This window comes from Otolemur garnettii, unplaced genomic scaffold (genome assembly GCF_000181295.1).
Source record: "Otolemur garnettii isolate 467f Iridium unplaced genomic scaffold, OtoGar3 scaffold00083, whole genome shotgun sequence".
Classification (NCBI taxonomy): Eukaryota; Metazoa; Chordata; class Mammalia; order Primates; family Galagidae; genus Otolemur; species Otolemur garnettii.
The window spans coordinates 6,789,589-6,802,232 of NW_003852478.1; the positions used below are offsets into that span (position 1 = coordinate 6,789,589).

At 47.6% G+C, this 12,644-nt stretch overlaps 1 protein-coding gene across 1 annotated transcript in view; it reads right to left on the reverse strand.

The window, feature by feature from the left end:
• Positions 1–4,093, reverse strand: part of LNX1 (ligand of numb-protein X 1) — a 117,072-nt gene extending 112,979 nt beyond the window's left edge. Inside the window, exon 1 of the mRNA XM_003794604.3 lies at positions 4,037–4,093. The gene's annotated coding sequence lies outside the window, so the exon portion shown is untranslated. The remainder of the gene's footprint in view (positions 1–4,036) is intronic.
• Between the last annotated feature and the right edge of the window lie 8,551 nt (positions 4,094–12,644).

Below are 12,644 nucleotides of genomic sequence, written 5' to 3' on the forward strand. Positions count from 1 at the left end.
CATGGCAAGGAACTCAGTACCCCCACACTCAGTCACTAAAGACACCCCCAGGTGACCACCTTCAAGGAACTCAGGGCCCCCACACTCTCATTCATAGAAAGTTCTTCCTCATGCTGATCTGAAGTACCTCCCTGCGTAACTGATCAACAAGGTCACTGTGGGGTCCTCGTGTCACACAGGACAACATGAGGAGGAAACGGTAAATGCAGGAAGCTGATGGGAGGAGTCTGCCAGCGTTTCCTGTTCCTGAGCTCAGTTCAGAGCTGTTTCTCACACTTTTATGGTTTTTTTAATGGTTTTCATGTCAACTCTATTCTCTAGGGACAGTAGATGGCATCTCACTAGCCCAGGAAGAGGGGTGCACTCTTCCATCCACATAGTTTTGAAAAGCCCTTGCTACTTTGGAGGCCCGTTCACAGGACAATAAATTTTCAACCCACACAAAAGCAAGCGTATATAACACCAGCAGGAAAATATTGGACTAGTCACATGCCGCCAGGAAGCCGATGCTGAGGCCGTGAGGAGGACACGTTTTAGAGCCTCCCGTCCATGCCCCCTCTCTGACAGCACTTACGGCCTTCCATGGCCTCAAAATCCTAGCAGATCCTATGTTCTCCACTTTAAGTGAGGAGGTCCTGGCCAAGTTCACCGGGATGCGGAGACAGTGAGAGGTGAAGCCAGGAATCACTGCTCAGGAGAACCCAGGGTTTGCTCACATCTCTGACACCCACCACCCACAGGTCTGCAAAAGAGCAGGCATTTCAATCGGTAGCCCCCCTACCCTGGAACTCCAAGAGAAACGAGATAATCTTTGTTAACGTATTTCCCTCGCATGTCTCTGGGGCCCTTTGTGCTCAGAGCCTTTGGCCCTCAACCCCCTACTTGTTTCCATTGTTGTTACATCCAGACCATAGCATGATCTAAGAATCTAACTCATAACCAACATAATAGTGTTTAAAAATACTATAACTGTACTATAACAGGAGAGGATTTATCCTTAATTTGGCCCCACTCGAAGCTAATATACGTTAGTTACCTCATTTACTTCTAGGGACTATATTCTATTGCAGGGATTATCATCTCCCTTCTTACTGATGAAGACACTGACAGTCAGAGAAGCTAAGCAACTTGCTCAAGGATGTCGGTGGAACAGATTCCACGTTATCCCAGCAGACCTATGTGGACTTGAACCCAAAGACAGAATGACTCCAGGAACCTGGGGCAGGATTCACGGGCAAATGACCCCACAGACCAACCACTAACGCTACACCAACAATAGCTAACACTTACTATATACCATGCATACATACAGTAAATATTTCAGTGACTCCTCACAACAGTTTGATAAGTGTTCCAATTCACAGGTGATGAAACTGAGGCAGAGATACTAAGAAACTCATGTATCAGCCCTCATTGGAGGGCTGAATGGCAGGCCCTGGGATGAGTTGGCTGCTAAGCAGGACAGGCAGCGGCGGCAAAAACACCCAGTGGGTGGATAAATGTCCTAGGCGGGCTACATTTGGATAGGACTCCAGGTCTTGCCCTATCCCAAACTCCCAGGGGCTGGGCATACATGTGCTCTTAGGTCATGGAAGGGCACAGGATATTCTGTCAGAGGACCAATCACATTCAACGGATCATGAGCCTCCCTTCCTCGGTACAATGCAGGCCGCCTCCTCCTGACAGTGACTTGGCACGGTCGCTCACTCAGGCTGGGCTGAAGGGTGTCTATCTGCAAGACTGGAGGAGACAGAGCACCCAGCAGAAAGGGCTCCCTGCCAAGGCAGATTACAGCCAATGACAACAGGACATTTCCCCTGAAGGCATGTGAAGAACCACATTTTGTGGGTCTGTTTCAGGATCAGAAATAGGAAATATTAAACAGTGACGGAGTGGCCTGCAACTCCTAAAAGCTTTGCCCAGGAGGCCGACGTGGACCCATCCGCCCGCCTTGCTTGATGACACCAGTAAGCATCCTCCCGCCTCCTGCCTATGTTCTACGTCTGAACTGTTAGCGCTGAAGTTAATTACTTATAATTAATTAAAATAACAAGAACTATCCCAGTCCCTAACAATTGAAACCACGTAGGATCTTTATCTTCGTTAGTTCAGACTATCCTCTCCAAGTAACTGGGGAAATTCCTTCAGGAGAGGATTTGTCCTTAATTTGGCCCCACTAAGCACCAGTCACTGGAAGCTAATATATGTTAGTTACCTTATTTACTTCTAAGGACTATATTCTATTGTAGGGATTATCATCTCCCATCTTACTGATGAAGACACTGACAGTCAGAGAAGCTAAGCCACTTGCTCAAGAATGTCAGTGGAATAGATTCCACATTATCCCAGCAGACCTCTGTGTACTTGAACCCAAAGACAGAATGATTACGGGAATCTGGGGCAGGATTCACGGGCAAATAACCCCACAGACCAATCGCATTCTACATAATCTGACTCTGAATTCCAGTCTCTGGCATTTTTTCTTCCTTTTTATACTCGGGATAACAGTGTCCACAGCTTTTGTCTCTTTGATAGCCAGACACCCTGACATATGGTGATGAAATGATGTATTTAATCATAAATTAAGTACTGTGAAAGGAACTCATCAATCATGGTAAACCAGAAGGAATGCAACCTTCAAAGGAGGTTTAGGCACATTCTTAATTCAGAAGATTCAGGACATAGGTGATCTTTCTCTCTCTTTGCTGACAAAGCTCTGAGAACCTGAGTGAGGGACACACGGTGGCCTCCCCTCAAACTCACAAGCTCAGGAAAAAAATAACAGACACAAAGGTCATCGAAAGGAGAACAATACAAGCCTCCAAGGACGAGATAGAGGTTGGCAGCAGGAGTGTTAGTGGCGAGAAGCAGCTGTCCAAGGCAAAAATGTTCTCAGCTTCTTTCAATTTATACTTTTGGAGAATTTACATACACTTTGAATTTCTGCGGACGAACAGAAACATAGTTCCTAACAGTTTATTCCCTGGCAAACATAATTTGTTAACTTAAATCTCAGAAAAACAGCTGATGAAGGACTCTGGAATAAAGGGCCTGACAACTGTATTTCTCTCAGTTTTCCAGCTCATTCCAGTAGGGAGTTGGGTCTGGAAATGGTTTCTTCTCTTTGTCTAACAACAAAAAGCAGGTATAGAGTATGACATTGGATTGTTGAGAACAGAGGTAGTACAGGCTGTGTGATCAGAACTAAGAAAACAAAAATGGATCCTACAGGTAAAATTACTTTAAACGTCAGGTCCTGGCAGAACGATTTTCTCAATATATTTGCTATTAAAAGAAAAAGAGACAAAAAGTGGAAGAGTTCCCAAAAATTAAAAATCAGAACTGTAGTTACATTCTTGTGGCATTGAGGAAATAATCTTTTCTTCAACCAAAGGTCAGCAGGCAGCCAGTCTGGGTCTAAATGTAAACAATTCTAATCCAGGCTGCAAGGTAGTATGAAGAGGGGTGTTCAGCAAAGACAATGGTCGACGGGTCAGAGAAGGGAGAGGACAAGTGGACTAGAGGGCTTCTGTACCGGACAACTGCATTTACCTGCCTGAGGAACAGATTTTCAGAGGAGAACAAACAAGCAAACAAATAAATCCAGGGCTGTCTGACAGGTTTAGCTTGAAATTGCCTCTGGGGAAATGAATGCAGAAAGTTAGGCGAAATTAGGCAGAAAGGGCAAAAATACCACAACTCTGAATTCTCTCTCTGGCCTCCCAGCCCCCATTAAACGGGCTGAACAGGTCTGTGCCTTTGAGCTAAGTTTAAAAGCAACTCCTCTTCAAGGTTAAAAAAAAAAAAGATTAAGTCAGAAGATAAAGGGAACCGGATTAATGATTAGGAAAAACGAAAAGGATTACATATCTGGCCTGGAAGAACTTTCCTGTACAACCAGAAGGGCCGAGGCACCCTCTGGCGCAGCAGCCAGGCTGAGCCATTCAGCTCACATTTTTCATTTCAATTCCGTTCAGGTTCCTCAGTGGCCAGTGGTCTACATGCCAAGAGGGAAAAACGGAGGGTTTCCACTCACCTTTTTGAGTGTGTGTCTAGGGCTCTCAAAGCAGCAGCAAGCGGGCAGGTCTCACCCCCCTGGGAGAACTGAGCAGCTCTGTGGGCTGCCTGAGTTGTGGCCAGGCTCAACTTCGGTGTACAGGTGCCTGGCGGAGGCAGGACGGCATTGGTCGGTCCAGAGCAGGAAATGGGTGACATCACGGAAGCCTACACACATAAAGCATTGCCAGGACCTCAGAGATTGAAACAGTCAGTAGGCACCGCCCACTTGTCATTTACCTGAACCTGCACACAGGTGGGTGGAGTCGTCTCTCTGTGGACAAATGAATCAGTTACAACAATTTGCCAGAGGGAATTTACTTTCTTTCCTGAGTACAGCACGTGTCCAGGCCCGTGTACAGATGTGGATTTAAATGACCAATTGTTTCCTAGACACCCCACCTCCTCAATGCTGCGTATAAAGGAGTTAAAAGAGAAGTTAAGACATCAAAATAGCAGTAATTTAGCGGGCGTGAACGCTGACTGCTTAGAAATATCAGGGAATGATCCCGAAGCCTTTCTGAACTGCATCTATTTGAATACCAAGCGCTTCTCGTTTCCAATATTGACACATTACAGGTGATGTTTCAAATTCATTTTTTAAAAATCTAAATATGAGGCTGGGCATGGGAGCTAACGCCTGTAATCCCCGCATTTTAGAAGGCTGGGGCAGGAGGATTGTTTGAGGCTGGCAGGTGAGCTCTGCAACAAAGTGAGACCTGTTTCCACAAAAAATCAATAAAATAACCAGATGTGGTGGCGCATGCGTAGTCCAGCTACTCAAGCCCAGGACCTCAGGGCTGCAGTGAGCTACGACCAGTGCACGCCGGCCTGCCGACAGAGTGAGACCCAGTCTCAAAAATCTAAATATGATATTTGTTTTCAAACGCTCTCCCCCTGCCTGACCTTTCAGTCCCAGCATTTTAATTCCATAATCAGGAATTTGCTAGACTTCAGTGCTTCCTACCTTGGCTAGCTCGGCAGTTAGAGTCAGATGGTAGTTAGAGATCACGGCAGGTTTGCAATTAGGAGCAATTTAAATGATTCAGATTTGAAAGACCGTACAGTAATAAGGCGACGCTATCGGCTGTCAGAGCCAGGAAGGAGGAGTCAGAGTTATTTCTGTCCCTAGCTTGGCGTGTGACCCTGGGCAAGTCCCTGGTGCTTCAGCTCTCCCAGCAGCACGGAGCTGGGAGCTGGGAGCTGGCAGGTATCACAGCGCCTGCTAAGCCCGTTGGCATCCTCGGAGGAGCGCTGTAAACAGCTCCCCTCATCCCGCAGAAACGCTGTGCATCTCCATGACCAGCGCCCGGCGCCCGCGAACAATTTGCTCACTCTCTGGAATGTGCTACCTGGAGAAATGCTGGATCCTCCCTCCCCGGGGAATGGCAGGCTTGCTAGACCAGAGATCTTATTTCCCCCCTTTTAGAGAATAAATGCAGAAATTCCGGTTTTCCGCCTATCTTGCAGCCCCCATGAGATCCAGGGCCCGGGTTCACAAGTCCCGACACTGAGTTAGGCAGAGATTTGGGGGTTGGCTGGGTCATTCAATCTCCCGCAGAGCACGCGGGAGCGGGAGGAAGAGAAACCCCAGCCGGGCACGAGGTGCGGGGAGGCTCCACTCCCCGGGCCGCCCCAGCCAGGCCCGAACCACCTGCCGAGACTCAGCTTTGCGCCCTCGGCTCGCGGGAGGCTGTAAGGCGCGGGGGAGCGAGTGACGTTTTTACCCAATAGAAGCGAAGGTGGGTGGAGTTAGTTCCTCATTTTGGAAAAGAAACAAAACAAAAGGCAGAGGCGGTAACACCTTTGCACTCAGGTGTTTGGGGGGGGAGGGAGTGGGGAAGCTTCAAGCCACCAGTTTGACACCTAACCAGGGCACCGCCCAAACTAAGGCGCCTCCTTTCCTGAGACAGGGCATCTCCCACCGAGGGGCAGGCGAGAGCCCAGCCTGCCGACCTGCCGAAGGTTCTAGAAGGCCACGCCTCCGTCGCTCCGCGGCAGCCCCCCCCTCCGGGCGGTGTCAATCACGCCTCCCGGGGAGCAGAGGGCCCCGGGTCTGGTGCGGGAGCGGGGATCGCAGTGGGTTTCGTGGCCGCGGATCGCGTGGACAGTGAAGGGAGGCGAATTTGCAGGCACTGATAGTGCGTGAAGCTCCGCGGAGAGGCCTCACGGCCTTCTGCACGGGGCCCATGAATTAAAAAGAAAAGAAAGAATAGAGAGAATGAGAGTTCCTGGGCGGTGGCGCTAACTGCCAGAAATGGTGCAGAAAGGACGCGAAGAAACGATTCCGCACAATCAGCCCTCCAAGCGAGATCTTTCTGCTGCTTCTGAAAGATCACCCAGAAGGATTATTATTTAGAATAATCTTCAAAGGTTAACAAAATATGTGGACTTCTTTTTTACTAGGACTACACTATAATGGACAATGATATTTCTAAATACTAGAGGAAAGATGAAAATATAAAAACTAATGTTGACTGAGTGCTACGGAGACGCCACTGGATGCTCTGATCGCGCACAGCCCTGTGAGTCAGGTGCGCGGTTTGCTTCTACCCTTGGGAAAACGGAGACGCAGAGAGCCTAAGATGCCTGAGGACAGCTCAACCGACCAGGGGCAGGGCCAACATCGTTTGTAACCAGGGCCCACTTTTAACCAGAAAGAAAGGGGGGAAGGTTCTGATTTCATGCTCACTGGGCAACGTCAGGATGCCAATTCAGATCCTTACCTACCCATTCTTCAAAGGCAAGCGCCTTGTAGTAGAAGTCCTGGGGGGTGTAGCTTCTGAAGTAGAATGTCTCCATTTACAAAGTCAGTAGTAATCCGGTTTATACAGTATGTATGTAGAGAATATATATATATATTTATACATATATTTATGGAAAAGTGCACCAGGAAAACCATCACCCCTGGGTAATATTTGAAATCATCTTTGGAGGGCATATCAAAACAACTCCAAGAAGAAAGATTAGCTTTTTTTTTTTTTTGAGACAGAGTCTCACTTTGTCACCCTGGGTACAGTGTCGTGGGGTCATAGCTCACAGCAACCTCAAACTGCCTCACCCTCCTGAGTAGATGGGACTACAGTCATCTGTCACAATGTCTGGCTAGTTTTTTTCTATTAATAAAGATGGTCTTGAATTCCTCAGCTCAAGCAGTTCACCCACCTCAGCCTCCCCCTGAAGTGCTAGGATTGCAAGGCCTGAGCCACCATGCCCAGGCTCCAAGAAAGGCTAGCTTAAGAGGCCTCTGGAGAATGACCTATTGTCACTCTCTGTGACATCATTTTACAGTCATTTCTCTTGATAATATACATAATTTCAGGAGTCTTTCCCTTTAAAATCTTATCAGAATCTTATAAGAACTTGGTACAACTGGATGACATGAGACAATATAAAATTAAGTTTCATTACAAATACTATCAAAATGAATCGTTTAGACCAGGTCAGCAGATACCAGACACACGCTGCTCCACTCCCTCCCCCTTTACCCTTCTCAGGGTCATTGCTAATGGACAACGGTGCTCTTGAACTCAGAAGGAATTGAGGAATCTTGAAGACACAATTGCAGGCACCCTAGCAGTTGGTAGGAACCCCCAAGATCAAACCATTTTCTACCTCTTGTTTGACAGCAAGTGAGAGAATTGATCAGGAAGGAGAAGGACTGGTGTTGGCTGGTGCCACTGGGGAAGATTTCACCAAGAAAGGAGCCTGAACTGGACCTTGAAGTCTTCGGAACGATGAGGAAGGACAGTCCATTCCAGGCGGGGCAGCAGCATGGGTGGAGGCAGGAAGGACCACAGCCTGTGTGTGGTGGGGCAGGAGAGGAATGTGGGACAAGGAAACGCTCACCTTGCTGGGCTGGAGAGGGTCAAGCCAATGCTAAGTTTGGATGAGTAAGAATACAAAGAGCACCCAGGGCTGAACGCTTCATGTGTCTTCACTGGCTACGTTTCTCATGATGATTAAACAGGTTAAAAAAAAAAAAAAAAGAAGAAGAAACTCAGTATCTGGGGCATGCAGTAATTTCTTAGGAGCGACTGTGTCTTCGGTCACTTTGAGTTCACCTTCTGGGACATGCCGGTCCAGCTACCATCTGATCTTCCTTCTCTTTAGCAGCCAGCCTCCGTTCAGTCGATATATCCTGGAAACTTCATTTTCTGGAGAGGCAGGTGGAACACATTAGCGATCTCTCTGAACTCAAGGTTGGGCCTGTGTTACTGATCCAGCCGGCTCACTCCGGCTTTTTGATTAGTTTGAATTTCTTTATGTATCTTGACAGGGAAATCTAAGGGAGGAAGGAGGTCTATTTTCAAAGCTCTTTACTTTTAGATCACCACAATGAAGGCTGGCATTCTCAAGGATCCCTCCTGGCAATGAACCTCCGGCTGAGACCCTGCTGTGATCGCTGCGCTTCTTTGCCCCTGTTTTGCCTCCTTTTTTTTATTTCCTCACAGCATATTTGTAGAGTTGTTGGAGCTGACTGAATGCCACAGCGAAAGTGAGCATGTTCTGCCTGATTTTAATAAAAGACATCTCTAGAAAAGGCCTCTTTAGCTTTATGATTTCTGAAGGTATTTAACGTTATGAGATAGAATTGCCCTGTTCATGCCATCATACCACTCATATTTTTTTTTTAAACTAGTCCAGCTCCAAATATTTCATTGGCTAATTATAAGTGCTTTGCATAATACAAAAAAGCAGATCCCAGAAGGGCAATTATGGGAAATAACAGTGATAATCACAGTCATCGCTGACACGACGTGCCCGTGGTTTCGTGCATGTGGAAGTGATTCCATCTGTCTCACAAACTCACACCCCGCATGTCGCCTGGTTTGCAGATAAGCTTCTGGGGTGCCCTACAGACCTGCAGTTTAGCAGAAGATATCTCTCTCGTTTGTGTGCTTTTGGGATGAGAGGGAATGAATATCTTAAGGAAATTAGAATTAAATTGGTAATTGAGAATGGCACACATTTTGTAAGGTTAGTACAGCACACTCTCTATTAGTAGGAAAAAAAAAGACTTCATTGCCATTTCTATAATAGTCACAAGGCGGGGGCCGGGTGTGGTGGCTCACGCCTGTAATCCTAGCACACTGGAAGGCTGAGACCGGCAGATTGCTTGAGCTCAGGAGTTCGAGACCAGCCTGAGCAAGAGTGAGAATCCTGTCTCTAAAAATAGTGGGCATTGTGGCAGGCGCCTATAGTCCCAGCTACTAGGGAGACTGAGACAAGTGGATCAATTGAGCCTAAGAGTTTGAGGTTGCTGTGAGCAATGATGCCACAGCACTCTACCCAGGGCAACAAAGTGAAACTCTGTCTCAAAAATAAAACAAATAGTTGCAAGGCCTATATCTTATGACAATTATAAATATTTTTGTATTTATGTGATCCTCATTCTTTTTTTTTTTTGTCAGTTTTTGGCTGGGGCTGGGTTTGAACCTGCCACCTCTGGTATATGGGGCTGGTGCCCTACTCACTGAGCCACAAGCACCACCTGTGATCCTCATTCTTTCCTAACTATAGTGGGTTACTCTCACTCAGTTTGGGGGCAGTGGTGGTTCGTGTTTTGAAGGTTGCTGGGTCTTTGTTTCTTTCCCGGTGCCTTCGTACATAATGATGTCAATCGACCCTGTTCCATATATTAAGAAATACATTTGGGACTTGAAATGCCTCTTGTTAACTCTGACCTCATCCTGAAGGCTTCCACTTCCTTAGAGATGACCCCTATGGCATCCTTGACCTCCCCAACTATGATAACAATGACATTTGCCTCTACTACTTCTGAGTCTCAAGATAAAGACCCCTTGGATCTTGTTGTCACCCCAAAATATCCCATCTCAAAAAAAATCTGAGCATGCAACTCTCTGCTGTCCATTCCTCCTCATTCAGGTTTCCAATTACTCACTCAGACTTCACCTTCCCTTCTGAGCTGGTGGTGCTGTCTGGTTCCTGGACTCCCAGAGGCTGCCCGAGAATATCTGTTTTTTGCTGTTTTCACTCACATCAGGCCTGTGTGGCCCAGAACCCGCTTCCTTGCCAGTATCCTCAACTTCGCCTGTGCTGAAACCGTGTTTCCAGGCTTCTCTGTGCCCGCAAACCTGGGGGTCAGCGCCACTGTGTCTGTCTGCTGTCCATGCTGGCTGTGCGTGTCCCTCTCCTGGGCAGTCTCTGATCACCATCCCCAGTCTGTACCTCTTCCTGTCCCCTCAGCTCCCTTGCATTGATTGGCCTGTGAGGCTGCCCCTCCAACCTGGTCCACTCCTCCTGATCCTTCCCATGCAGAGAATGCCAGTGCCCCCAGCCCCTGTGCTCTAGTAACACTGTGTTAGTGGGGTGTACTCCCCTCACCCCCATTTCCACAGGTAAGCGGTTTCCTCAGCACACCCTCACCGTGCTCCACCCTGTCTTTACTCTGCCCCTGGGAGTCCCTCACTGGGCAGGGGAGAACCAGATGGGTTTTGCATCTCCCTTTCTGTCTGGGGAGGAGCCAGAGCTTCCCGCTGTGGCTTCACGCGCTCAGTCTTTCCAGGGCAGTCTGGGGGCCGCTGTCCCCACGTCTGCCGTGCCCAGGTCTGCCAGCTCCGCTTTCCTCATTCCAGGCTTGATCTCCAATTCAGCCATTAACATTTCAAAGGTGAAATTTTGGCCTCTATAATCACTCTTCTTAAATTTTCTCAAATTATCCCAAACCTAGGTGGGAAAAAGGGAAGCTACTCATTGGGGTCCCTCTTGGATGCCCCCAGTCCGTGACTGTGGTTCCCTCAATGCCCAGACTGTAACCCACCTGGCCCCATCAGCACAGTCACTGCACTTGACCACTGCCTGGGCGGGCGCTGTGCTCCTTCCCCGTGTTGTCATGCTGAGTCCTGGCAGAAATCCTGGAGCTAACTGTGTGTAGCAAGTGAAGAAACTCAGTCTCTGAGAGGGACGGTAACTTGTGCCCGCTGGTCACCTGCAGACATGATGGTCAGTCGCTGGCTGTCAGGTGTATTCTTCCTCTTCCAGCCTGAGAAACTCCTGCCAACAACTCTGTCTTCAGAACTCAGCTCAAAGCCACCTCCTTCAGGGAACCTCCCCAGCTCCCCCAGGCAGACATTGTGCTCTCTACTTGAGCAGTTATTGCACAGATTGTAATTTTTAAAAGACTGTCTCTTCTCTAGACTGAAAAGTGAGGAGCATGACTTTTCATATAATCTCAGGACTTAGCCTCGTGCCTGGAGAAAACATAGAGGCCTTTGGTAAATATTAGTCAAAAGAGCTAAAGCTGAATACAAGACAAGGGAAGGCGTGAAGGGACGGAGAGACTTAACATAGTGTTAAGTTAACCCTGAGCCATCTCTTCCTTTTTTCAAGAGTCAAGGCCTGTAAGTTTTGGCGACGGAGCTAATGTGATCACATTTAATTTTCACAATAATGGGTAATAATCTAGACACTAATTCATTTGCTTATTTGAACAACAAATTTATTATGCACCTTCGACAGGCTAGTCCATGTCAAAAATGAAAGGAACCTCTGCCTTTATGGAACTATAATCAATTGGGAGCAGAGTCAGAGTCAGTGCAAAGTGGAAATTGCCTTAACTGAGGGCGTCACAGATGTGGTTCCGTGAGAATGCAGCTGGCTCATTTCTTCTGATTTAAAGGCTCTGACCTGTTGGGAGGAATTTGCCTGAATTCACAAAGCGGACACTGAGTGCAGGGCTGCTTGGCGACAGACCACTAATCTCCCGGCCCCACACAGCCTTGCTTTGGGCCTTGGTCTTGAAGGATCAACAAAGAAGGGAGCTCATGGGAACCAGGACCTAAGTGTGCTTCCAGACACCACGTGCGGCACCCAGACAACCCAAGCCTCGTATGGCTTTGCGGTTTGCACCAGTGTAGGGACGGCAGCTCTGAGTGGGTAGCAAGACAAGCTGGGTCTCAAGTATGGTCTCAGTTTCATGTCCACGGTCAGGGCTGGGATAGGAAGAACTTAAAAAAGGTCTGTGCTCTGCAGGTGACGGTAATATCATGTAGATGCATTTGAATCCCCTGAAGAGAGAGTTGGCAGCACAGTTAACTTTGTTGATAAAGATTTCACCACCAACCCAACATCATAAGCTTTTTAAAGTGTTAATTTAAATCCCTTTTAATCCTATTTTTGTATATTCAGTCCTCAGTGGATGAGAACAAATTGCTATTTTCCTCACATCAGCCCTCCACGGTCTCGCTGTTTTTATGCTGTCTGGAGTACTCTGTCTATGCCTCAGAGCCCAAAGTCTTCAAACTTTTTCATAAGGAGGTTGAAAATTCATAATAACTAGTAACATAAAGTGACTTGAGGACACGTACACACACCCACTGTCCCCATGGGAAATGGAAGGAAAGAGCAGAAGCAATAGGGGGATTTATTGCCGGTCCATTCGGGTGTGACAAGCACAGGAGAAGCCAACTTTCTAGGTGGGGAAGTGTTTTCTTTCTCATGAACTTTTGCTTCCAAGAAAAGGCATGTCCTCAAAAACTGGGATTACGGTCAAGGAGCCCATCCCTTTACTTCTCCTAAGTCCAAGAACACAAGAATGTCATGAAAACCACTCCCCATGAGTGGGG